The sequence below is a fragment of the Vipera berus genome (assembly GCF_964194415.1).
Source record: "Vipera berus genome assembly, chromosome: 1".
Lineage (NCBI taxonomy): Eukaryota > Metazoa > Chordata > Lepidosauria > Squamata > Viperidae > Vipera > Vipera berus.
In genome coordinates, this window is record NC_138202.1 from 344,884,539 (window position 1) to 344,912,261 (window position 27,723).

At 41.6% G+C, this 27,723-nt stretch overlaps 1 protein-coding gene across 2 annotated transcripts in view; it reads left to right on the plus strand.

The window, feature by feature from the left end:
* The first annotated feature begins 2,137 nt into the window (after positions 1 to 2,137).
* Positions 2,138 to 27,723, plus strand: part of SH2B2 (SH2B adaptor protein 2) — a 73,681-nt gene continuing 48,095 nt past the window's right edge. For both annotated transcript variants that reach the window (XM_081319379.1, XM_081319380.1), the window contains exons 1-2: positions 2,138 to 2,327; positions 11,734 to 11,879. The gene's annotated coding sequence lies outside the window, so the exon portion shown is untranslated. The remainder of the gene's footprint in view (positions 2,328 to 11,733; positions 11,880 to 27,723) is intronic.

Genomic DNA, 27,723 nt, shown 5'->3' on the forward strand with positions numbered 1-27,723 from the left:
CCAGGTTTCATCCTACACCAGAGCTTTTAATGCAGTCTCCCATCCCTGTCCTGATTGCTACCCTTCTACACTATGATCAGCTACTCTTTGCTGTTGCAGTCCTGCTAAAGAAGTTGCAACTGTTAAAATTGTAATTATGCATTTAAATTTTAGGAAAAAATTGTTTTTACAAGTAATTTGGAGTTATCTATTCTTTTATTTTACATACAGTTATGCCGGTCTATCCTATTATTCCACTATTATCCTTTGGGACAGGGTTGGGAACCTCTAAACCAGTCTTCCAAAATATGGTGCTCTCCAAATGTACAGGCAGCCCTTGACTTACAACCATTCATTTAGCAACCATTTGAAGTTACAATGGCATTGAAAAAATTACATATGACCACTCCTTGTACTTACAACCATTGCACCGTCCCCAGTCATATGACCACAATGATGGTTGCAGCATCCTGGGCTCCCAGCCAACATCCAATAAGCAAAGTCAATGGGGAAAGTTGGATCCATATAACGATTGTGTAGTTGACTTAACTGCAGCCATTTGCTTTAACAATTGTAGGAAAAAGGTTGCAAAATTAGGCACAACTCACTTAACAAGTGCATTGCTTAGCAATGGAAATTCTGGTCCCAACCGTGGTCCCAAAATCAAGGACTATCTGTATTAGATTTAACTGCCCCAATATCTAGCCATCATGGTCAGTTTTGCTGTTAGGAATTGACATCCAATACATTTGGGACAAACTAGGTTGGCCAAGCAGGGTCCGCATCATGAGCGTGAATCACAAAACAAGAAGCTACAACACATTTCTTCCCAAGGCTGTACAACCAACACACCTAAGTTCCTGGGAGAGAGCTAACACCTGTGTTCACACAGGTTTGCTCAACCAGGTCCATGACATTTGCATCTGCACTCACGTATGGTACTAAGCTAGTTTGGTTTCACATTTAATTTGTTGGCCGATGCGCGGCCAACCGTTGGCAGTCCTCTTTATTATGTCTTCGGGAATTATCTCCGTGTCACAAAAAATGGAATATCGACCTACGTGTGGGTGTAGGAAGCAAACCATCTGTTGGACAAGCTTGGCTTTTCTCGGTCACTTCCGCCTCCTAAAACAGAGTAGATCAGGTTTCCTCGAGTTCTCAGCAAGGGCGCTGGAAGGAATCGTCAGAAATGACGATAAATGTGAAACAGAGAGGCGAAACCGAGGATCCTCTGGATCAATGGAGAGTCTTCTTGATGTCCCGAAACAGCAGCACCGGCCCATTTCCAAGAAGCCAAGACAACCGTTGCGGCCTAAAGCAGTTAAGAGGGTTGAGTTAAAACTTTCACGTTGCCTCCGGAAAAAAAAATCGCTCCAATTCACACGGGGGCAATCAAACCATTTGCCTGCAATCGTACACGCATTTATTTGTCAAGACTCCTATATAAACCCTTCCTCCAGGATTTTTGAGGCATAAAAGTTACCGGATCGAGGCTGCAAAAATCCGGACAACCACCAGAGGGCAAGGGGGGGGGGAAAATACAACACAGAGGGGGGGAAGATACAGCGGTCTGCGTCGCCAAGATTTAGTGCAGCACCTCCATCCCCTTAAAATTCAGGGGTCTTCAAACTTGGCCCTTTTATGACTTGTGGACTTCAACTCCCAGAATTCCTCAGCCAGCAAAGCTGGCTGAGGAATTCTGGGAGTTGAAGTCCACAAGTCATAAAAGGGCCAAGTTTGAAGACCCCTGCCTTAAATCCTGGCGAGGAAGCCTCTTAAGTGTTGCCAGCCGTTGTTGTTGTTGTTGTTTTTTTAAAAAAAATGGGAACTTGGCCTCACGTGGCTAAACGGAGCCGGCACTCAGGGGGGTCTTCAAACTTGGCCCTTTTATGACTTGTGGACTTCAACTCCCAGAATTCCTCAGCCAGCAAAGCTGGCTGAGGAATTCTGGGAGTTGAAGTCCACAAGTCATAAAAGGGCCAAGTTTGAAGACCCTCTGCCTGAGTGTAGACGTTCACAGGACCCGCTTGCACGGAGGAGGCACGCGGCGGCCCGAACGGGAGCTGCGGCGGCCTCGTCACGTGATCTCTTTCTCTTTCGCACGCCCGCCGGTCCCTTTTAAACCCTCTTTCTCCCGAGCGAGTGGGAGGAGACGGAGGGGAGGCTGGAAGGCGGCCGGGGTGCTCCCTTTTTGCGCTGCCGGGCGCTCGGAGCCCTTTTGCGCGGCTGCTCCGCCAGTCTCTCCGGCCGCCTCTCCTCCGTTCATTCCGTTCCTGACTCCGCTGGGGGAGGACCGAGCCGGGAGCCCACCCCCCAGCCAGCCCACGCTCCATGCCTCTCGGAGCCTGGTAAGCGCTGCGCCCCGTCCTCTCCAGCCCCACGCTTTCTCTCTCCAACCCGCGCCCCCCCTACACACACACACACACACACACCGTCCTTCGGTGCAGCGACAGGATCCCGCTCTGCTTTTGCCTCGAGTTCGCGTTTTGCAAAAGGGGGGGGCGGGTGGTCGAGGGCGCGTGTCCGGACTTGGGAAAGCAGCGGGTTTCCCCCCCCCCGGTCTGTCTTTTTCCCCGCTGAGCTGTTTTTCAATTGCGACGTCCGTAGTGAAAGCTTTCCGCCCGAGGAAGAGCTGACGGGGCATCGCTCCCGCCCTGGCTTTAAACCTCGTAGCCTTCCTTCCCCGACACACATGGCAGTTGGGGGGGGGGTTTGTTGCGTGGCTGGTTTGTGGAGCTATTGAAGCGGGGGGTGCGTCCCACGCTCTCCCCCCCCCCCCACAAACACACAGCCTCCACGTTCCTCCCCTCCTTTCGGTTTACCCAATTTGCCTTCTTCTCTTCCTTTCTTAAGGATCTGGTGAGTGTAGGTGGCAGTTAAGCCGGATATTGGGGAGGGGAGGGGAGGGGGGGGAGGAGAAGATACGGTCTTTCATATTTTGATTTGTTGCTAGTTCCTCCCCCCCCTCCCTTTATGCTTTTGGATAGCAAGTGTCTACCTCCGTGAGGGGGGGGGAGAGAAAGATGCGCACCCCCTCCTTTTCGTGCAGCGTCAGGATTCCTTGCGCAGACCTGGGGATGCGTGAACAGTGAGCTGGATCAATCTTTTCCCATCTTTATTTTTATTTTTATTTTTATTCCATTTATATCCCGCCCTTCTCCGAAGACTCAGGGCGGCTTACAAGCTTAGCAGTAGCCTTCATTCTATGTATATGCCTGCTTATTAGGGCTTTCACACACACACCCCCCAAGCGGCATTATTACAAAGTCAGCTTAATTGCCCCTAACAATCTGGGTCCTCATTTTACCTACCTCGGAAGGATGGAAGGCTAAGTCAACCTTGAGCCTGGTGAGAAGACCAATAATTTTCCATGTTCTGTAAATCGGGCAATTCCCAAGAGAAGCTCTGTCTTGATGATACCAGGGATCCCTGCGATACCTTTATCCATTCACAATTATATCCGAAGATTCGAGGGAGCGGGGAGGCGGGGGGGGGGGAATCTCCCTTCGACCTTTCTCTCTGCCTTACACCTGTGCCAAGGGCTGGCATTGGATGCGAACCAGGCTTCAGGAATTGCATTTGTCCCATCCCGGTGGGTGGCTGCCTGACTTGATTTGATGATTGTTTTGGCTGCGTGAAGGTTGTAAATGGTTCCGGATGGGCTGCCACATTTCCACCCGCCTTAGGTTTTTAATCAATGGGCTTCCTTATTAATGACTCGCCGAAGCCACGTGCTGTGCTGCTGACATTGTGGCTGGTGTGGTTAGATGGAGTGAGCTGGCTGCTTCAGACAACTGGTAATGGGTGTCACGAAGGGACACCAGACTGTGGATTATCTGATTTTATTGGATTATTTTAATTGCCGGGGAGTTGCTTCTGGGATTTTTCTGCCTCAGGGGCTAAAATAATTTCCCTTGCATCTTGTCTACGGAACAGACAATATTCATTTCTCTGCCTGAAACAGCAAAATGGCTTGGCCCTCTCATTGTACACGGTAAATGCTGTGCGGGGAGTGTTTTACGCTCTGATCTGATGCAGGGAACCCCTTTATTCAGAGACTACAGCATCCCCTGATCTTTTGCTTCGTCTTCCCACCTCCCTGCTTTTCAACCCACATCTTGCTGCATTATTTATTTACTAGCAAAAGGGCCGTCAATATCATGGGCTGATCTATGCAAGACGGTGCATTGTACATAGAGACCTTGTGTGTGTGTCTGTGTCTGTGTCTGTGTGTGTCTCCTTTGTGCTCTGCATGCAAACATCCCCCATGAAAGGTAGAAGTCACTGGCTTTTTGCTGGAATCCTGAGTCCGTGCACAGAAATTTCTTTTCCTCCTCAGTAAGGAATCATGAATATTGATTCCCTTTTAAAGGACAAAAAGGAACATTTAGGGATTCTGCTTGGATGGGGTAAAATTAGATGCTTTAAGAACTGAGTTAGATCTTGTTGATGGATTCCCAGATCTGTTGTCTTTTGGGACCGTGAGTTCTAGTTCTGTCTTAGGCATGAACACTGGCTGGGTGAACTTGAGCCAGTCACTCTCTCTCAGCCCAACGTACCTCACAGGGTTGTTGTTGTCAGGAAAAGTAGGAGGAGGAAGGAATATTAGGTATGTTCATTGCCTTGAGGTGGGGTATAAGTACAGTATTCACTCCGTGAGGGAGATGGTGATTTCTAAATATGATATATTAATAAATCCTTCATTTGGGAATTCCTTTTTGCTCAAGGGAAAGACGCTTATTGCTCTGTGTAAAAAAAGAAAGAAAACCAGGATTTTCCATCCCTTAAACCTGGAGAGACAGTGGGTCAGCAATGGGAAGTTAAGAATGGGCAGCTTGCCCTCCTCTTTCTGAATTATAGTAGCCTAGGGATTGCCTGGTGGGAAAAAAAATTGGACTTCTGGATCAATGTTGCATATTGTGGATGAATCATCGATCATCATTTGAGAAAATATTGACTCCTGTTGGCAAGCGGTTTTGCCTTTTGTATTACATTTAAAAGGAAGAAAAGGGCCAAACAGAATTTGGAAAAGATGTGTGCGCGTTCTATTAATATGTTACAGGTAATCCTCAACTTAAAAGACTAAACTCGAGCCCTAATTTCAGGTGCTAAGCAAGATAAGTTATTTTTGCCCTGTTTTATGACCTTTCTTGCCACACCACAGTTAAGTGAATCGTTTGGTCATTAAGTGAACCTGACTTCCCTCCCATTTGACTTTGCTTGTTGGAAGCTGTCTGGAAAGGTGATAAGTGGTGATCATGTGACCCCAGAACAGGGCAACTATTACAAATACATGCCAGGTGCTTGAATTTTCATCACGTCACCACAGGGAAGCTGGAACGGTTGTAAGTGTGAAAAACTGGCCATAAGTTACTTTTTTCAGTGCCTTTGTCATTTTGAACAGTCACTAAATGAATGGTTGTAAGTTGAGGATTATCTGTAATTGCATGTCTGTAATGCCAAAACACTCAAAGTGATTCATAGAATGGCAGTAAACTCATAAAGTCACCTACATGTGAGTTGGGTGGCTATATAAATTTGTTTAATAAATCAATTAAACAGTTACATTATATATGACATCCGTTCTTAAAGTGAGAAACAAAAAAGGATATAGCAGCACGCAAGAAAACCCGTTTTCTAAAAACTTGAGGGCTTAACTTGCTTTAGATTTCCTGCAGCAACAAAGAGAGCTAATGTAGGCTTTATAACTAACTAGATCAGGGGTAGGCAACCTTGGCTCTTTTATGACTCGTGGACTTCAACTCCCAGAATTCCTGAGCCAGCATGGCTGGCTCAGGAATTCTGGGAGTTGAAGTCCACGAGTCATAAAAGAGCCAAGGTTGCCTACCCCTGAACTGGATAATGCAGTAATCCAATAATAGTTTTCACTTGGTCTGCAACATGCACAGTGTAGTTGTCCCAAAGCTGCTTTTTCCAAAAGGCAACTGGACTTCCTTGGATTTTTTCTTTTTCCTTTGAAAGCCTACTAGAACTGAAGAAGCTTCTTGGATGAGAAGCAAAACATTTTCAGAGAAAAAGCCAAGAAAGTCCAGTTGCCTCTTAGAAAAAGCACCTTTGGGACAACCGTGACCGGAATGATCGAGAATCCCCATAAATATTTACCCTAGTTGTCCCAATTTCTCAATTAGGGTGTCACCATTGAAAAGACCACACAGTCTTCCCCCACAGACTGCCCTCCCCCCATATATTAAGACTGCAATCCCCAGAATTCCTGAACCACTATGGGTGACGCTAGGGTTAGCCATCGCTGGCTACTTCCTTGGGACTTGAGTCTGCCTGGCTGCTGTACATTGTGTCAGGTTGATGCAGCTGGAAGAGTTCCTACATCCTCGGATAAACATTGGTACTGTAATGCAGATCAGGCAAATCCCTTTTTCTACCTTCATATAATGAGTAGATGATTTTATGTTTGTTTATTTATTTGGTATCCCACCTTTATTTGTAAAAAGCAACCTTTGAAGGCAGCGAACACATGCAATATGCATATCTAACACAACTCCTTTCTCTTATTTTGTTCACAACAGTCCTGGGAGGTGGGTTGGGCTAAGAGACAGTGACAGGCCCAAAGTCACCCTGCTGGCTTTCGTAGCTAACGTGGGATTTGAACTCACAGTCTCCCACTTTTTAGCCTGGTGCCTTAACCTCCGGACCAGACATGTCAAACTCGTGACATCATGTGACATCACGCGACGTATCGGGACTATTTTGCCATTGACTGTAATGGGGTGGGGGTGGCTTCCACGTGACGCGTCCAGCCTGTGGGCCAGCAGTTTGATACCCCTGCTCTAGACCAAACTGGCTCTCTCCAGAACTTTTAAGAAATTTGCTCATTTGGATCCCTTCCCTACCATTGCTGGAAGCAGACTTCTGTTTCCTACTTGATAGAATCTTCCACTAAATTAATACTAGACCAGTCTAATGATTTGGCAGTGCCAGCAACAAAAGCAGAGATAGTTAAGTGGTCTAGAATTTTAGATTACATTGGGGAACATTCAGAAGAAAGAAAAAAATAACAGAAGAAACAACATAGTCATAGTCCTCAACTAACTAGATCTCTTCATGACTGCATGAATATAAGGATCTTAATTCTATGTACTTCTGTGTCAGGATTCTTCTGATACTCATTTTAATGTTGTTACCCATCTGTGATTCCTCCTTCCAAGAAGCTTGGAGAGGGTGGGTAATTCCTATTATGCCTTTAGGGAAGGATGACAGTAATGGTGTCAGAATCTGATCACTATATGGGGATTTTAATCAGGATCCCCTGAATCTTAGCCTGACCTCTTAACTATTTGTTTTGGTCCAAAATATGCTCTAGAAGAGGGAAGTCAGAAATGGTCAATTTCATTTTTAAAAACAAGATCAAACTGAACACAGACTTAGTTTTGTCATCAGCGACTTTAACTGTTGAAATTATTATTTTATTTATTAAATTTATATGCCATTTATTACAAAGCAATTCCCTGGACCTCTGTGAGATCTGGTCTTTCCATCAACTGCTTAAAGACAAGACAGTTGCACCTCACAAGATTTTTAGGAGAGTAACTAGCTTCCAAGGCATTTTCTAAGACACATATGTGTACCACTTGTCAATTTTAGCTTGTTTAAAAGTGCATTTAAGCACCTGCTTTCAAATAATTAAAGCATAATAGTTTTAAAGGTTTAATAAAATAATTAAAACTAAACTAACTTGTTTAATAAAATAATTAAAACTATTTCAGTAGCTGCTTCATGGTATGCAGATCACCTGTGCGGACATCAAGAAATCACTTCTGGAGCAGCCATGAAGTCCCAAGAGAGATACATTTCCTGACATTCTGAAGCCCCCCATTTTCAAAGGATTTATGCAGCTCAGGTCGTACAGGCATAGGCTGAGTCACCAACCTTACCTTGGGTTGTAATTCAGAATGGGTTATTAATTTAGTAGTAGGTTCTATCAAGTAGGAAACAGAGTGCTTCCATTGGTGATAGGGAAGGGATCCAAAATGTGCAAATTTCTTAAAGATCTGGAGATAGCACTACGTAACACAGAATCACAGGCTAACCATGATTTGATATCATTCATTCAGAGGTCACTTTTTGTGTTAAGCCAAATAAGGCTAAGGTCTTCTGAAATACATCAATGCTGCTCGTGCTGCACAATGGTCTTTTTTGAGCTGGTGGTCCAGACTACATTGGAGGCACTAATAGCAATTGTTTGATAGGAACTGATTAGCATGGATTATTTTCCTTTGTGAACGCAGATAATGTTTTTTTGGAGTCCTATGAAGATACTGACAACCACTAGTAGCAAAAGGTGATCTCTTCTGTGGGAGACCACCTCTTAGTACATGAAAAAAATCCTATCCTTTGGTAGGATATCCTTTGAACTGCAGATTATTTCTAATTGGCTTATTACACTAAGCCATAATGTGATGGGCTTAGTATGATATGATATGATATATGAATACTTCCCATTAAAGCTTAATGGTATCTGTCAACCAGCCCTCTGAACCTTATTCAAACCTATTAAAACCTATGGTTTAAAAACCATAAAATTATAAAATTATTAAAATTATGTCATAAAATTATAGTACATTTAGATGCAACTTTGTACAGCAGCATTTTAAAAACTGACCCTGTAACAGTTACGGCATATGGGGCAGTAGTATGGTTATAGCAGGAGACTAACCCCAAATAGGGACACTTATGTCCCTAGATTTCAGCAGCACAATACTGGAGGATTTAAGGGGGGTGCAAAAATGAATCTGGGGGAAATGCATGCAAACCAGTGGTGGGATTCAAATATGTGAACAACCGGTTCTCTGTGTGGATGCTGCTTCCGGATGTCCCTTCTGGGCCTGGGCAACAAAATATTAGCTACCAATTCTGCCGAAGTGGTGCAAACCGGCTGGATCCCACCACTGATGCAAACTACCCACATGCATTTATCAATTCTAAATGTCATGTTGAATCCTTTAATCTTGGAACAGCCTTCAGTGGGACCCAAAGCCACACTTTGATTGACGTGCTGAGGTCTGAAGTCAGCAGTGCAAAAATTGAAGTATGCATGTAATTAAAATTAAATACCAGGGACTTAAATACACCTCGTAATTTCCCTCTGCCAGCTCATTAAGCAATACCTCAAAGAGACAACATCTGCAAGCTACTGGAGGGAGCAAAGGTTTGCACCCTTGCTTTGAACACTCAGAAAACAAAATCTTATTGGTTGCCTTGTAGCTCATAACAGGGACAAGATAACACAAGGGGACGATGCTTCAGAAACTACTGCAAGAGCTTCCAAACTGGAGAGCAGTGTTGGCGTTAAATCGGTGAATTGTTGCAATAGGGATACCCCTGGAAATGCATGCTCTGTGAGATATTTCAAAGTCCTACAATGTGCTTGTTTAATTTGCTGTTTGTTATATTGCTACTAATGATGGCAATCTTGCTTCTTATATGCTTAATGTAACTGAATTTCCTACATTAAGGCAGTGCCGTAACATGATGCAACAGCAGGATTATATTTGCCTAAAGTTTCTCATTGTTGCATAGATCCTTTCTCCCTTGTGTTTCTGCCCACAGTGGGGACTGAATAGGAGATACCAGCCATGCTTTCTGCAGGGTGATAGACTTACATTTGCTGTGCTGCTAAATACTGGTTTTATGTGTTAGACTTCTTTGACTGGAGGTCTAGCCTTATTGTGGATTTAATTGGATCAACTTCCATAGACACCTGTACATTCTCTTGGGTCTAAAGCTGATTTGAATAAAAAATGTACTTCATTGATCTTACAAGATATGTAGACTTTGTGAAACAACAAGGTAACGCAATTCAAATTTGAAGAGTAGCTAGTTCCTGAGAAAACCCCCTTGCAAGCTGTCTTGCAAAGCTGGTTTTGTGCAAAAATGATGCATTTATCTCAGAAAGATGTGTTGGTGAAATATCTCTAGTATTCCCACCCAGGGCTTTGTAAGGCTATCCCTTAAGTTTTGAAGGAAAGGGCAAATGGATTCAATTCCTCAAGCACTGATGCAACTAAATTACAGGTAATCCTCAATTTACAACTGGTCACTTAGCAACCATTCAAAGATTGGGTGGACCTCCCCATGGCTACTCACAACCTGGATTCAAAGTTGCAATGGCTGCCCCTTACCTCCACGGTCAAACGATTGCATTTCGGACACTCAGCCACCGGCCTGCATTTACAGCTGTTTGCAGCGTCCCATAGTCATGTGATCATGATTTATGACTTTGTCAAAAACCATCAGTTTACTTCTGGTTTCCTGCAAAAAACACCCATTGTGGACAATGGGTTCACTTAGTAACTACCATGTTCACTTAACGACTACCACAAAATTGTCATAAAATCAGGCGCAATCACGTGATGGCCCGCTTAATGACAAACATGACTTACGACTGTAATTCCAGACTCAATTGCTCAAGTAAGTCAAGGACTACCAGGTAGTGTTATAGTTTATTTTAATTTTATTTTTATTTTAATCCCATTTATATCCCGCCCTTCTCCGAAGACTCAGGGCGGCTTACAATTTAAGCACAAACCAATGTGCTTAGCAATAGTTGATGTAGTTATAAGGGAGTGGAACTTTAGAAAGTTTATCAACTTTTTTTTTTAAATGTAACAATATTAGCTGCCAGGAAGTAAAACATTCATTACCTGTTCCTCTCTATTGGTTGAATCAGACTGTCCCTTCTGCATGAAATGTTCCCAAAGCCCTAAAAGATCTGCAGTCCTCCTACAAAGGACTTTGTTGTAATTTGTTCTGCTGAGTCCAGTCCTGTTAGAAGATAAATGTCATGCTTAACGTCTGCCTGTTTCTAGTAATTGATTTTCAGTCTATGCATGTTGTGATCTTTAGCATTTTGGTGGGCTGAGAGTGTAAAATCTGTTTGAGTGTTTACATCTTCTCTTTTCTCTAACAAAATTAGACATTTCTTCACAGCATTTATATTGGACATCCAGAGGAACCTATTTTCTGAACAGCTCACTCTGATAAAATAAATAGCTGTAGCATCAACATAAATAAACTAAAATGCACCGGAAAGGCAACAGTGGGATAAAAACGAAGACTTGAAAAGCCCAGGAGAACAAAAATGGGAAATGGTCTTATTTTTAGCGTGGTTTGGTGATCTCACTGTAGCTTCTTTTGTATCAAATTTCACATTTCTAGGCCCTGTGAAAGTCCATTAACAACATGGTCATCTATAAATAAATTTGCATACTCTTGTTCAGAAGTCAGATTGTGTTTGATGGTGTGTGCTGGATGCAAATTTCCAGTTTTTGCTGCTTTTCGTTTTTCTCCTGCTAGGGGGAAAATTAATTGGGGGGGGAGGAAGAGGAGAAAATTATCTGGTTTGGGGACCATTATTATTTACTAGGTGGCTGGACCCATTCCTAATAGGGCAGTGGAGAAACAATCTGAGAAGGTTTTATTGCTTCTCTGGACAAATGTTTTCTAAACCTTGAATGACAGACGGACCTTTTAGCCAGTCTGGGCAGGAAGTCAAAACTTGATTTTAATGGGTAGATGGGGGAGCAAGCAATTGAATGGGAAGTCATAATACTCGCATTAAGCAGTGGGGTGTATTTGGTGAAAGAAGCTAGAATGAAAAATCAGGAGCTTAACAACTAACTGCCTTTAACGCAAATAAATATGAACAGGCTGATGCCCTGCTTATGTTACATTCTATGAATTGTTTCTTAGGCATATTTCTTGTTTTTCTTTCTAAAGCTATGTCTCAACAAGGAGATGTGAGGATCCGGCATGGCATGGCCAGAGATAAATGTCGCTTGTATTTTTAATTCTGCTCAACCTGAAGTTCAAAGCATAAATGCTTGGAAATCAAACCTGCTGTAGTAAGGCTGGTGACCATCCAAGTAAGTGGCTATTAATAAAGATCACTTAGCATGCTTGGTGTTTTTTACAACATAAGCTGAGACTAAGCACAAATTGGGAGGCTGGACCTGTAGTCCAGTGCTTGGGGCTGATCTCACACAAGTTAGGAAGGTTGAAGTAATGTGGTTTGGGCTGAGTGGTTGTATGGACTGCCTTTGTGGTTTGCAGGTTATGGTTTATTCATTTCATATATTGTTGTGATACTTTCCAGGTAATTGTTTCAAAGCTGATTACAAAATGAAAACAAAGTACAACAATGGCATTAAAATAAATGTCAAATGACAAATATACTGTAAACACCCATGCATTAGAAGGGGAAGAGAAGGGGAAAGGCCCATAATATTTACAGAGAGCAGACATGGTTAAATGGCTAAATCTTAGGATGAGTCCCACAGTTGTACGAACAGGCACCATATGGATACTAGAATGAAGAAAATTCCAGAGACCATACAGGATAATAGAGAATACTTCTCCATATTTGATGCAGTTTGGGTACAGGTAGTCCTTGACTTACAATGATGATGATGATGATGATAACTTTATTGTCACTTTGAATGTACACCAATCGGCATACATCAAAATGAAATTTCGTTGCATACAGCTCTCAAAGGGTCACCACCTCCGATATATACTCCTTGTTCATGGCCCGCTCAAATTTCACATTGTCCATTTTAGTCTCTAGGGAGTGAACAATGGCAAACAGGACAGATGGAAATGGGGCTCCATGTGGATTAGCGCTCAAGTTAGCTTGTATTCTGACAACCTCGTCTTCTTTCCTTTTTCTGATCCCGACTCTTCCACCTTTTCCTTAAAGAGGCCTTGCTTCTTTTCGCCCCTGGAGCACACTGCTGCCGCCACCAACTCCTCCAAAAGCCTCTCTCTCTTCCTCTGGGCCTGCCGACAGCCTCATCCAGTTCCTTCGCTCCATAAGCTCCAGGTCCTCTCCTCCTCTGCCTCCTCTGGAAACAGCCCTGATTTGCAATACAATCCATCACTGGGCCAGCAGTCAGATCTTGTTGCTGGTAGAACAAATTCAAACAGCACCAACGACTTTTAACGGTCTCACCAACAGTTCCAAAACAACTAGAAACTCGCCATGCCAGCAAAGATTGTCGGTCGTATGTCGTATGTTACCTTAGTTCCACCATGTTGCTCAAACACATTAAAATCTTCCTGATCATGTGGCCTATAGCCCTTACTATCCCTCCCAAAACTATTCGCCTTCAAGAGCCAATGCAGCCGCAGCCATTCCAGGCGCCGCCATCTTAGAACAATAGTTCATTGAGTGACTGGTCTCAGTTACAAGGGCACTGAAAAAAATGACTTATGACCATTATTCACCCTTGTGACTGTTGCGGCATCCCTATGGTTGCGTGGTCAGAATTCAGATGCTGACTCATATTTATGACAGTTGCACTGTCCTGGGTCGTGTAATCCCCTTTTGCAACTTTCTGACAAGCAAAGTCAGTGGGGAAGCCAGATTCATTTAACAACCATGTTCTTAACAACTGCAGTGAGTCACTTAACTATGACGAAGGTCGTAAAATGGAGCAAAACTCAACTGTCTCGCTTAGCAGCAGAAATTTTGGGCTCAATTGTGGTTGTAAGTCGAGGACTACCTGTATTAAGTAGGGCAGGTATAGGTAGATTTTTTTTGTACTCAGGGATCACATTTTGATTTTTTTTGGCCACCCAGCATCTTCTGGGGGCCTGGGCTTAGTTACCCCTCAAATGGCAGAGAAGAATTTCCTATCTGCGGTTGAAATTTAAAGCACTGCTTTTCTGTTAAAATCCTAAGCACAATATACAAGAACTTACCCCTCTTTTTGTAAGTTGGGATTTTCCGTGCGATGAAATGCATGTTTTAAGCCATGCACTTTGCCCTTTAATCCTCTTATATATACTAATTCCCCCTCCCCCACCCAGAATCTGCCATATCTAAAGGTGATCAGCAGGCTAAAAAGGAGGTGGTGGAGAGGAGAAAGCAGACTATGGGTTGCCCAGATCTGCCTTACGATATACTATTCTAGTTCAAGCGATGTTGGTTTATTAAATAATTATGGCTTCTTACAGTGTCTGTAGGGACGCGGTGGCTCAGTGGGTTAGGACGCTGAGCTTGTCGATCAGAAGGTCGGCAGTTTGGTGGGTCGAATCCCGAGTGCCACGTAACAGAGTGAGCGCCTGTTACTCGTCCCAGATTCTTCCAACCTAGCAGTTCGAAAGCACGTAAAAATGCAAGTAGAAAAATAGGGACCACCACGGTGGGAAGGTAACAGCGTTCCGTGCGCCTTTGGCGTCTAGTCATGCCGGCCACATGACCACGGAGACGTCCTCGGACAAGCGCTGGCTCTTCAGCTTTGAAACGGAGATGAGCACCGGCCCCTAGAGTCGGAAACGACTAGCATGCATGTGCGGGGGAACCTTTACCTTTACAGTGTCTAGGCCAGTGGCTCCCAACGCTTCTGATATATTCTTGCAGAAGTTACAAAAGTTTGAAATAACAGCAACGAATTATGCATATACACTATAATTTTAAAAATGCAAGTTTTTGCACCGTCTGGAATATCGTCTCGCACCCCCAGTTGGGAACCCTGGTCTAGGTTTACCACATCTGCATGATAAAAATCTGGATGACCATTAGATGGAAACAAAGAAAATCAAAAGAAATCTTTCTTATTTTCCGATGGTTATCGAGATCGAGTCCCTAGTTCCATCTCTCTTACAGTATTTTCAACTTCTGACCACTTCACTTTTCATCCATTTTGTCTAATTTCTATATTAATGTACAGTGTTAAGAAAGTGCATGAAAATTATTATTTTTTTTAAAAAATGCCTACAGTAGGACTTCCTAAATAGTGATGGTTTGATGAATAACTCTCAGAAAAAAATGGTTTATTTCTGGTATATCTGCATGGAAAAGGAATTAATTGAAAAGTGTGATTGATCTGATTGTTTATAATGAAAGGCAGAAAGAATTTAGGATTGATAGGAGGCTAATGAGAAATTCTGAACGTGAAATTTCACAGAGTGGATCCTGGAAAGATATAGACATGAAAAAAAGAAAAAGAGACTGGCAAGTGGATCATTAAACTCTATAGTTACTAAGTGGAGAATCACATGAACACGATGGTACAGGATCTCCCGCTTGAGTAGGGGGCTGGACTAGAAGAGGTCCCTTCCAGCTCTATTCTGATTGATTGTCTGATTGGCATACAACATCACTTCCCATTTGATCATTAAGCAAATCATGTCATTAAGCGAGACATCATGTGACCACAACTTAACAATTTTATTGCTGGCTTCTCTATTGTCTCTGCTTGTCAGAAGTCAATTATGAAGTGCCCGTGGCGATTATCTGACCATCAGACACGGTGGTGGCTGTAAATACGAGGATTGGCCATACAACTGGATTATTTTTTTACATCATTGTAAATTAGAATGGCCATTAAATGAGGCTGTCAATAAGTGAAGACTATCAAATTAACTTTGGTGCCCTCTCATGACACAGCAGAGTGTTTCATAGTGAAAGGCACTTGGCAATTTGTAAATTGTCTACCTATTATCCTTCCCCTGGTTGGGGAAGGATTTTTTTTAGAGCCAGGCACATTGTGCTTCCGTTAACATTACTACTTTACGTAAACCCCACTAACAGAATGCATCTCCTCATGAGACTTTGTGAAAAAAGAAATGATTCAACAAGCATTATTTTGTTACATATTTTATAGGGAAAGCTGCACATCTCCTAAGGAAGATGCATTACATTAATCTTCCTTTTATAATTTAGCCATATATACTATCACCACCAACCCAGGACTCAAATCCTACTAAGGAGAAATTTCCTGACAGAACAATTAATCAGTAGAACAACTTGCCTCCTGTAGCTGTAAATGCTCTGGAAATTTTTAAGAAGAGCCATTTGTCTGAAATGGTATAGGGTTTCCTACCTGAGGAGGGGTTTGGACTAGATGACCTCCAAGGTCCCTTCCAACATTATTATTATTGCTGTTGTTGCTGCTGCTGCTGCTATTGTTATTTATTATCCTGGGTGGCTGCAGTGAAAACATGGCAACAATTCGTGCAAATGTAACAAATTTGCCAATCTGGGTTCATTTTATTTTATCATTCTGGTTTGATCTTCTTACATTAATCCTTGATCATACTAACAAATCTGATTTGGTGGTTAAACTATATTGAGAGTAGAACAACTGTAGGAAGAGATGGTATGAGTCCTAGAAAAGAATGTTGGAAAATTGATTCCTCACTTAACAAAATGAGCAGAAAGTGGAGGTGAAGGAGGAGGATGTGGAAGTTGCTTGGAATAGAGTGGAATGCATTATGTTACAGAGCCCACAGAAATATTTGGAATTGTAGTAGGAGGCATGCAAATGTGCACCTCATCTAATTGTGAAATGAAAGAAGCTGACGATGGTGGGGGGGGGGAATAAATTGTACATTGAAGAATAATTGGTTGAAAAAAATGAAAATGAAGGGAAGTTGATGTACAATGTGTGTATGGAAAAATAGATTGGCAAACAATGTAGTCAAAGAATAAGGCATAATTAAGATTAAAAGATAGAAAATAGAGAGTGATTTTCATAGCAACAAGAGATAATTTGGGAAGTGGGTGAAGACAATAAACAAAAAACCTCTAGCAGAGCAAATGGAATGAAAATAATGAAATAAGTGAGAGAATGCTGGGAGGCATAATTTTTAAGGAAACAAGATGTGAGAGAGTGGAATTGAATGGAACAATATATATGTTAATGCTGACAAAGTGTATAAAAAGAAAGCCATAAATACAGTTAGTCCTCAACTTACAACAGTTTGTTTAGTGACCATTTGAACTTACAGTGGCACTAAAAAAAGTGATGACGATTTTTCACACTTATAACCATTGCAAAATCCCCATGGTCATGTTATCAATATTCAAATGCTTGGCAACTGATGCATATTTATGATAGTTACAGTTAATCCTGGGGCCATGTGATCTCCTTTTTGCGACCTTGTGACAAGCAAAGTCAATGGGGAAGCCAGATTCACTTAACAACCATGTTCCTAACTTAACAAATGCAGTGATTCACTTAACAAATGTGGCAAGGTCGGAAAATGGGGCAAAATTCACCTAATCTCTCACTTAGCAACAGAAATTTTGAGCTCAATTGTGATCATAAGTCGAGGACTACCTCTATTATGAAATGTTGAAAAATAGTAAATTTGAAGGTGAGGATGGTATAAAAAGAGACAAGTTTAAGTGATGTGATTTGGTAAAGTAGTAGCTGTACACCTACAATTATGCCTGAAGACTGTTCCTGTGCCTGGCAATGGGAAGAATTTTGTTACTGATCTCCAGCAAAGGAAGAAAATCTGAAGTATCTGGTAGCTCCTGTTTAGAATAGGGTAGGGTAGGATAAGATAGAACAGGACAGGACAGGAGCTTGGAGGTCTTCTATTTCAGATAGGTGGCTGTCCAGTCTCTAGTTTTGAAGCACCCACAACTTCTGAAGGCAAGCTATTCCACTGATTAATTGTCCTCACTGTTTGGAAGTTTCCCCTTAATTCCAGGTTGCTTTTCTCCTTGATTAGAATAGAACAGAGGTGGAAGGGACCTTGGAGGACTTCTAGTCCAGCCCCCTGCTCAAGCAGGAGAACCTATACCATTTCAGACCATTCCAGTCTCTTCTTTAAAAACCTCCAGTGATGGAGCATTCACAGCTTGTGAATGTTAATTGTCCTCACTGTCAGGAAGTTTCTCCTTAATTCCAGGTTGTTTCTCTCCTTGACCAGTTTCCAACCATTGTTTCTCGTCCTTCCCTCTGGTGCTCTGGTGAACAACCTGGCCCCCTCTGATTTGTGGCAGCCCCTCAGATATTGGAACATTGCTATCATATCTCTCCTATTTCTTCTTTTCTTTAGACTAGCCCAGGGGTAGGCAACCTTGGCTCTTTTATGATTCATGGACTTCAACTCCCAGAATTCCTGAGTCAGCATAGCTTGTCAGCATAGCTAGTCCAGGGGTTGCCTACCCCTGGACTAGCCAAACCCAAGTCCCGTAGCTGTTCTTCATATGTTTTAGTCTCCAGGCCTTTGATTATCTTAGTTGCTCTTCTCTGAATTTTTTTCAAACTCTCAACATCTTTTTTGTGATATGGTGACCCAAATTGGCTGTAGATGTGTTCTTACTAGGGTTTTATAAAGCAGTACTAATACTTCATGTGATCTTGATTCTATGCCTCTGTTTATACAACCAAGGATTGTATTAGCTTTTTTGGCTGCTGCTGCACACTGCTAGCTCATGTGTAAATGATCATCCACTAGGACTCTTAAGTTACTGTTTCTGAGCCAGGTTGAGACTAACATTTTTTTAAATTAAAAGTCAAATGCTATCTTCACTTCTTTTGCCCCAAGATGCAATTTAAACCCTATTTCAATTTCTTTTTAATAACATTTCCTAGTCTGATTTTTATATCCAGTTCTGGTTACCATACTTGAATAAAGATTCAGAAAAATTGGATTAAATGAAGGGGTGGCCAGTGAGGACATTCAAAGAACTAGAAACTGCATTCTATGAAGAGTAATTATTACTATTAAAAATTAGAACAGATATTAAGGGTTCACTTAAAGTATTTATACCAGCAATACCTGGTGCAGCTTTTGACAATAAAATCCACAATATATAGGTAGCATTAATATTATAGGCTTATCAAACAAACCTGTGTTACCTTTTATTATTATTTGTTTATTGCCATATCTTACTATGTTTGAGATAGGCAATAAACTAGATCAGTGTTTCTCAATCTTGGCCACTTGAAGATGTGTGGACTTCAACTCCCAGAATTCTGTGAGTTGAAGTCCACTCATCTTCCAAGTAGCCAAGGTTGAGAAACATTGGACTATATTATTACACTGAATGTTTAGTGATTTTAATCCCCTATTCAGTATTATGATAAATGTTCTCCCCTCTGAATTTACCTTTATATATATGGTTCCCGCTCCCCTTCCATCTATATAGGCTTTATTTTGTTTAATTGTCTTTTTCTCTGAAGATTATATATCTTCTCATGTGCACAGTGATGTTAAAAACAATCTTGAGGTTAAAAAGAATGCATCAGAGAGAACAGTTTCTGTAATCCAAATGCTAGTTTAAATCAAACCAATACAAGTAGTCCTTGACTTACAACCATAATTGAGCCCAAAATTTCCATTGCTAAGCAAGACGGTTGTTAAGTGAGTTTTGCCTCATTTTATGACCTTTCTTGCCAGACTTAAGTGAATCACTGCAGTTGTTAAGTTAGTAACATGGTTTTTAAATGAATCTGCTCTCCCCATTGAGTTTGATGGATCTTTTTGTGACAGAAGGCCATCATTCTTTTAGGAGGCCACATTGAGAAGTATTACAGTAAAGGTACTGCCCATCTACTTAATAAGTGAAATGCCAGTTTGGTAAAGAGATAGTCTAGAAGAAGACTGAAGTGGAAAAAGACAGATATTGCAAATTTCTTTGAAAACTAATGTAAATATAATGTAACCACCCTTACTTCAGCCAAAATGGCTACTAAGAAAGGCACTAGTAGCTCATATTCTTTTTGCCCAATTCTTCACTGCTGTCTCTGTTTTCTTTTTCACTCTTCAGTTGTTTTTCTTCCTTAACTTGGCAAGCAGATGATTAAATAAAGGAACACACAACCATCTACGGATTGGGATCTCCACAGAAGGCAAAATTGCAATACGGAAAGGCTATTTCAATATTAAGCAAAAATCAAGAACAGGGGGGCATATCTTAGGGAGCACCTGCTACCAGCATCAGTTTCCCATCGTCCTGTGCGCGCCCACAGGGAGGGCCTCCTTAGGGTTCCGCCAGTTAGAGATTGCCGGCGGGTGATTCCCAGGGGGAGGGCGTTCTCTGTTGAGTGCGCCTGGCCTTTGGAACGAGCTGCCGATGGAGCTTCGGACTGCCCCCGACCTTCGCTCTTTTCGCCGGGACTTAAAAACCTGGTTGTTCGAACTGTCTGGCCTGGACTGAGGGATTTTAAATTTTAAAGTATTTAATTAAATTATATTAAATTAATTTTAAAATTTTAATTTTATTGTTATTAGGAATTGTGGGCTTTACTAATTTAATTCTATTTTATTCTTTTTGTACTGTTTTTAATTGCCCTGTGAACCGCCCTGAGTCCTTCGGGAATAGGGCGGTATATAAATTCAACAAATAAAATAAATAAATAAATAAATAAATAACCTCATCTGGCAAGCAGGAAGTTCAAAAGTAATGTTAGAAAGTATGACTTCACAGAAAAAGTAATGGAAGCTTCAAACTAACTTTCAGTGAAAGTAGTGGTCAATCTTCAGTAAGTGAGTTTAAATATGCTTGGAATAAACTCATGTCCCTCATCCAACAAAAATTAAAATTAAAATAAATAAAATATAAAAATAATAATTAAATATAATGAATAAATTAAAAAGAAAGCAATCAACCTACTCAAAGGGCAGATGTGATGGACCACTAGGTTTTTTTCTGCCACCATTTTTCTATATTTCAATTTATTTTAGAGAAAAGGCAAAGAAAAGTACGAGACATGCTAAGAATTCACACAGTGATGTTTGGTATCAACATTTGATTGAAAAAAGATTTACTTCCTCTCTCATTATGGTCTGAGTCATCTGTTAAAATTAGCAGATTTGAACACAGAAAAACAATTTTTTTTCCATGACAATCTGGGAAATCCAATGCCACAGGTTGTGCCAAAATAGTTTTGGAAACATTGAGAGTGGTTGAGTCTTTTAAATGGACTAAGACATGATGCTCTATGTTTCTCAAGTACGTTTGCTTAAAAACCTGTACTCTCTGAGAATTGTTCTTTCTAGATTCTGAGAGAGTTCTAGACGCATTGTGAATACATTCTGATGTCTTGCAAAGTGCAAAATTACAGGCATGGGTTCAAATAGGACGACTTGATTTTTCATTGATGGCTTTTTACTTTTGATTTTTCCAGCTAAATTTTCACCTGGCATGCAAGAAGTCTTTCAATACTGTGGCTATTGAATTAGTTCTGGGATTTGATACAGCAAAAGAAGAAAGTAATGATGATTATTGTATGTACTATTGAGTCATTTTTGACTTCTTGTAACCATGCAGAACAAAATAAAAAGCAAGTATTTATAATACAGATGAACAAAAAAGCTACTGAGCATGACCCCTGTGCTTTGTTTTTGCCTTATGGCAGGGGTAGGCAAACTTGGCTCTTTTATGACTCGTGGACTTCAACTACCAGTATTCCTGAGCCGACTGGCTTAGGAATTCTGGGAGTTGAAGTCCACGAGTCATAAAAGAGCCAAGGTTGCCTACCCCTGCCTTATGGTGAGAGGGATGGAAGGGTTAGTTCTGACAGCTCAGAATTAATTCTTTCATTCCCATCACCAGCACCACCATTCAACCAGAATTGATGAAGCTTCTTGGATGAGAAGCGAAACGTCTTCTCTTTCCTGGAGGGAAAAACATAGTCCATTTGTCTTTTGAAAAAGCACCTTTCACACAACCTGAGGTACAAAAATTCTCCTTTATCAGTCTTGCTAGTCGAGACTGCAGAGTGGTGAATTAGGCTTCATTTTCCCCTTTAGTTGTCCACACAGAAGCAGAAGCTTAAACTGAGGTGGGATTTAGCCAGAGATAGCAGAATTCTGCTCGTCTAAATGTCCAAACTATACCTGAAGAAAGAGAGACTTTAGCCCTGAATTTTTGCAACATTTATACTCCACAGAATGAAAAGGAAATAAGGCTAAGCTTTTAGCTAGTCCTTGCGTTCTGACTTTTATTGAAATGGATTGTCTACAGTCTTGGTGTGTATTTGAGGAACTGCTGGAAAAAATGACAAAATTCACACTAGAGTTTTCTCTCTGGCACTGCTTTGCACCGAAGCGGGCGAGCTAACCTTCTTGTGGTGCCATTTGGTGCCGCCTTGTATCTCTCTGCTGTTTAATAGTTGAAACTCTTGTGAAATTCCCTGAATGCTGAGTTGTAAACTGGCAGGCTCTGAGTCTCAACAATTCCCTTTTATTGGCTTTCAAAAGAAACAAAACCTTGACTTACTCATGAATGAAAAGCAACCCAATTGTGACTCTTCATTGCTTGTCATTCTTCCATTTTTATGTAAAAACTGAAATCTTCTTCCTTTGGGGGAAGAGATATGTCATTATCTCAATTAAATGATGTTCTTGAAAATTGAAAAACCTTTCTCCTGGCAATTCTTGCTTCTCATGAACTTGCTCTCTTTGTAATTTTCCTAGCCAAAAATGGGTTGCTGGTTAGGATTCATGTTTGTTTGGATCAGGGGTGTCTCACATATTACCTGTGATCTGTGTTTCCTCTTCCCAGTTTAAGTTTTTGGAGATGGAGTTGGATGGTGTATCCCACTATAATCAGTTGTGATTTTTTGCAGGATATTAGCACACCAGAGCTTGAGGGAAGAACACTAATATGCAAGTGCAGATCTTAAATTATTTTCATATTTTTAATAAAATGTGGAAGTTCACTCACTGCTTTGATCAATTAAAAAAACTCTTATGTGCGTCCATTTCCCCCTTGAGATAATTTTTCTATCCATCTCCCAGACATGCTAACTCTTCAGGAATTTGTAGTCAGGTTCAACTTTTGTGAATTTGTCGTTCAAAGCAAAATAAATCAAAACTTCCTAAACTGAATTCTAGTCCTTATGGTTCTTGACTGGAATAAAAATACATGGGGAAAATCTCAAAAGCTGAGTCAGCAAAAATTCTCATTGGCAATATAGCGACCGGTTGCTAACAACCGGTTCAGGTTATGATGGATCCCCACAAATGTTACTTTCAACCTGGTTCCTAAGTTCCGACAGCTGAGCATTTTGGGTGCTCAGAAGCCGGCCTGCATTTACTGCTGTTTGCGTGGTCCCATAGTTACATGACCATGAATTTATAAATTTTTGCTCAAAATAGGTGTTTGCTACTGATTTTGGTGGGAAATACCCCATCGCAAACAATGGATATATTTAATGGCTGCCGCATGTCCTTAACAGCGACCTGTTGAATCAGGTCTGGTCATGTGGTGACCTGCTTTGCAACCATAATGATTTACGACTGAAATGGGCAGGTTCCATAACAGCCATAAGTTGTGAACTACCTATACTAGTTTGCCTCTTCCACAGGAGGCTGCTTTCCCTGCACACCCTGGTGTATTTTCTCGATAAGAAATGTTGATTCTTGTTTATATTGCCCCACCCTCAAAAAACACAGTTCTATTTAATTTTATTTTAATTTCACAACATATAGACAGATTTAACCATAGTTTGAATTGGGAAAATGTGACCATCCTAGACCAAGCCAAGTCCAAAAATGCCAGGGGATTTCTAGAAGTCTGGCACTCCGCCAAATTAGCCATTGATAGACACATAGACATCAACAACAGCTATAGACAATGCAAAAGAGACAATCGCCCAACCCAAAAAGGAACAAAACGACCCAAGCACCTCTCCACCAACAATCAGCCCACAGATCAGCATAGATTAACTCCAAGATTAACATCAGAGCAACAGTCAAGTAAACAACACCCCAATCAAGAAACTGCCACAGAAGCCAACAGTAAACAGCCCAACCAAAAAATCTCTTAAGACCATCCCCACCAAAACCGACAGAGCAAGCCACCAGAATGTAAACTTGACAGCTAACTGGACTCCTTACCAGCACTGGTGATGTTACCTAGTTTGGGTAATGAAACCTCTGCAAGAAAACAAGCAAGCTCGGAGAGCACCAAGGACCTCCTCATGTCAACTCTCAGCTACAAATATTCTCCTTTATTAGAGTTCTATTTAAAAGCGGCCTGCAGGAATAGTGACTTGCTAAAAGCATTGGTTCTTTACATGCAGGAAGTGGATGGCTATACAATATGTTTAATGCTTCAGTCCATGGCTCTATGATCAGTCATCCGAGTGATGAGTTTCAAGTAGATGAAGCCATCCGTCAAGGAAACCTGTTCCTCTTGTATGATATGAAGGGAAAACCCAGTGAAGGATGGAAAGATATTCAATATTACACTGGAAGAGGCAGTGGATTTCCAAAGCCCTATGACCCGGTCAGTTAGCTGTGTCTTATCTGATGGAGAATAAATATGACAAGGAAGAGTTTGGCTGTCATTCTTATTTAGTTCCGGCAAACGTGGGAGGGGGAGGGGGAATAAAAGATAGGAGCATGTGAGGCAGGTAGTTCAGCAATGGAAGATGAAGTATATACTTATGGACTCAGTGATGGAAGCTGTGTCTATTTTTATTATTATGGCGGGGGGAAGACTCGTGTAGGCTACACACTCATGAAGTAACTCTGTCTCTTAGCTCAACCAATCTCATAGAGTTAGGAAAGTCCTGTGCTATCTCAGAGAGAGGGCAGACTATGGATGTAATAATTTATTTATGCCCTATTTTGTAATCCTGTGCTGCTTTAATCATCACCGACCTGTCTTATGGTGAGCAAACTCCATTACGGTCATAAGTCAAGGACTACTTGGAGTCATTGAGTTCACCTATTTTCTATGTTTTCCCAAAATGTCAGACTGTAAGTAAACAAGCAGGATTCACACGTAGCGTCCTAAAGATTTTTTTTTTAAAAGAAAACAACGCCCAAAAAGTCTGATTAATCGTTCATTGTATCAAAGAAAGAAAATGGTAAAGAATCCACTGAGACTATTTTGGAGAAGGAAGGGAACTGGCATCACTACAACCAAAGGCAAGGTTGTTAGCGAGACATTCAAAACCGATGTCAGTCCTTTGAGGAAGGCCATGTCAGGCAACAGACTCCATATGAAATAGCAACAGCAATAGAACTTAAAGAGTTTATATATCACTTCACAGGGCTTTACAGCCGTCTCTAAGCGGTTTACAGAGTTAGCATATTGCCCCCAACTATCTGGCTCCTCATTTTACCGACCTCGGAAGGATGGAAGACTGAGTCAACCTTGAGCCGCATTACGATCGAACTCCAGGTTGTGGGCAGAGTTCACCCGCAACACTGCATTCTAACCATTGCGCCACCAGGACTCATTGTTGGAACTTTATTGATATAGGCCAGAGGTAGGCAACCTTGGCTTTTTTATGACTCGTGGACTTCAACTCCCAGAATTCCTGAGCCAGCCATGCTGAGGAGAAAGGGAGAGATTTCCATGCTGAGCCATGCTGGCTCAGGAATTCTGGGAGTTGAAGTCCACGAGTCATAAAAGAGCCAAGGTTGCCTACCCCTGATATAGGCTATAATAACAATTTTGAAAGCTGATAGTGTGTCCCCTTCCTTCCCTCTTAAACCAAAGAGGGCCAGGGTGGGGCAGTCTTAAGTTTCTTTCTCCTGCTGTCTTGTGTTCTGGGGCTAATTCATGTTTTGCTGGTGGTCTTTGCATTCCTTCTTCAAGGTCAACTCTGTGGTTCACTACAGAAATAAGCAGTATGCATCTCCGTTGTAGGTATTTCCAGTCATAGCTGTAACTGTATTCTGGAATAGATGTCAGATGCCATAGCGTGATGGAACTGAATATGCTTGGCATGCAAAAGGTCCTCTATTCAGACCCCAGCATCTCAGGAATAAAATTTATCACCCATTGAAAGTGAAGACTTTGGAACGTGTCCATGGATGTGCTGCAGACCACGTGACTGGATTCCATTATCCTTGAGTATGCTTGGAGCTGTGGATGTATGTAATCAGGATGGAGATCTTCTGCCATTACTGGTTTTCTCATTGATGATCAGTGGAACACGAAACAGAGATTTTGTGTTTTTGGAAGGGAGATCCTAGCTGAATTTAGTTGTCAGGGTGTTCTGATTACCTAGAAAAGTTCTGGTCCCTGGATAGATTCAGGAAGAGGCTGATGTTTTGATGCTTCATGCATTTATTCGGCAGACGGATTCATTGGTCCCCAAATTTGATGAGCTGGTATGCATGCTTGTAGACTGTTGCGGGGTATACGGGACTGTAGGGAGTTGTGCAAAATGGCTTATGGGAAAATCTCTTCACAGAATGGTTATCATGAGGCCTCCATCTGTTGTAAAACATTCATTTTACCTGAATACCAATACCTCACTTCATCTGAAGGTTTCTCTGCTAGCTCTGCTTGCTTTTATTCTTTTTCTTGCTAGGAAAGCATACTTCTAAAGGAAGCAGTAGGGGAGAGGAATTCATATTTACTTTCTTAAAAAGAGCTTACAAGAGCCGTTCAGTTTCCATTCTTGGAGATAATCAAATTGAAAGGCTAGCACTTTTTACACCCTTATTTTTTGCATTAGAGACTTTTGTTTTAATAAAAAAATATCCAGTGGGTGACAGGTGCCGAAGGAAAGCACAGTGAGAACCCAAGTTATAAAGGTCCCCTTTTGTGTTCTAACTTCATAACGGCTGCTAGAGTTAGAGAAGAAAGAACACAAAGACAGAAGATGAGAATAATGTCATCCAATAAGCAGTAAAACAAAAGGGCCTTTGAATAATTGGCTAGGCCAGCAAGGACTGGAGATGGGCAAATCAGTCATCATAGTGAAATAGAGGGCCGGGCTGCCTGGGAGGTAGCTCTGCTCTGGATACCAGTCTGGAAGCCCAACAGCAGGCAGGGTTGTGGGATCCCACTGAAATCCAAAAATTAAACAGATAGAAATCTGTGGCTTGTCTGAGCTAGTCAAAGCCAGGATCCTTTTTTCACAGCTGCGTAAATGTGGCTGGGCAACTTGACAAACATGTCTGAGTGGTGGAGCCAGCCAGCTAAAAAAAGGTAGCGACGGCTTCTCGATTGTTGCTTGTGCCAGCAATATATTGGTGGATTCCACTATTTGGCTGGGCCTCTTAAGCTCTAAATGGAAGCTTTCCCTCTTTCCCCTCCTCCTCCTCCTCCTCCTCCTCCTCTTCCTGCTGCATCCTCTAACCTCAGTTTACATCTTGTAGCTTCTCTATAAACCTTTATGCCTTGTCAGCTTGGAAGGTTATCCTCGGTCAGAGCACAAATACTTCTCTGGCACCCGGACCCTGTTGAGCTTTGCAGTTTAAAAGGTTTCTGAACAATTCCATGCAATAAAAAGCTGCTACTGAAAGTAGGTTGTTGTAATGCTTGAGGTAGCATTGTCCCCAAAAGAAAGAGGGAGTATGCAGATCTCCCTTCAACCGCCAGTAGCTGATCATCTCCTCCCTTCCTTCTGAATCTTACTTTCATATCTGACACGAAAGGGTCATTTCTGCTTGTTGGGTTGGGGGAGGGGGAGGGGGGGAGAATGCAAAGTTTAAACCACGTTAAACTATGTACTATGTGTAAAATAGCAAGTATAGTAATGCTAATAAGCCCAATTTCATTTCAATTAAAGTAGTCAAACCTTGTCCAAATTCAATTCTCGGTTGCAAGCTTGGCATTTGGTTGGTCCTGCTACCCCTATAATTCATCAAAACAGTCGACACCTTAAATGTTATTCTGTTCACAACTTTTGTTCCATGTAATAGGCAAAGCGGCAGTGGCTTTTTTTTTAAAAAAAAGAGAAGCTAAAATTTAGAGCCCAGCAATAAATATGCAAATACGACAAATGCTGGCGAGTGGAAGATTGATTGTCCCTCTCTGTAATACAATCATGCATGTATATCAGTTAATTTATCTCCTGCTCGGTAATGAGAATCCATAATTATTGATGGGGTAAGAGAGAGGGCTCCACCCCCATACCATTCACCTTCTTATTAGTCTCTATTTAATTCTTGCTAATTTTGTTTTTATTATGCTTTTATCATTCTGTAAGTCTCCCAGTCACTCCAACACTGAAATGGGTGTCATATCAACTACAAAAAATTAAAAAT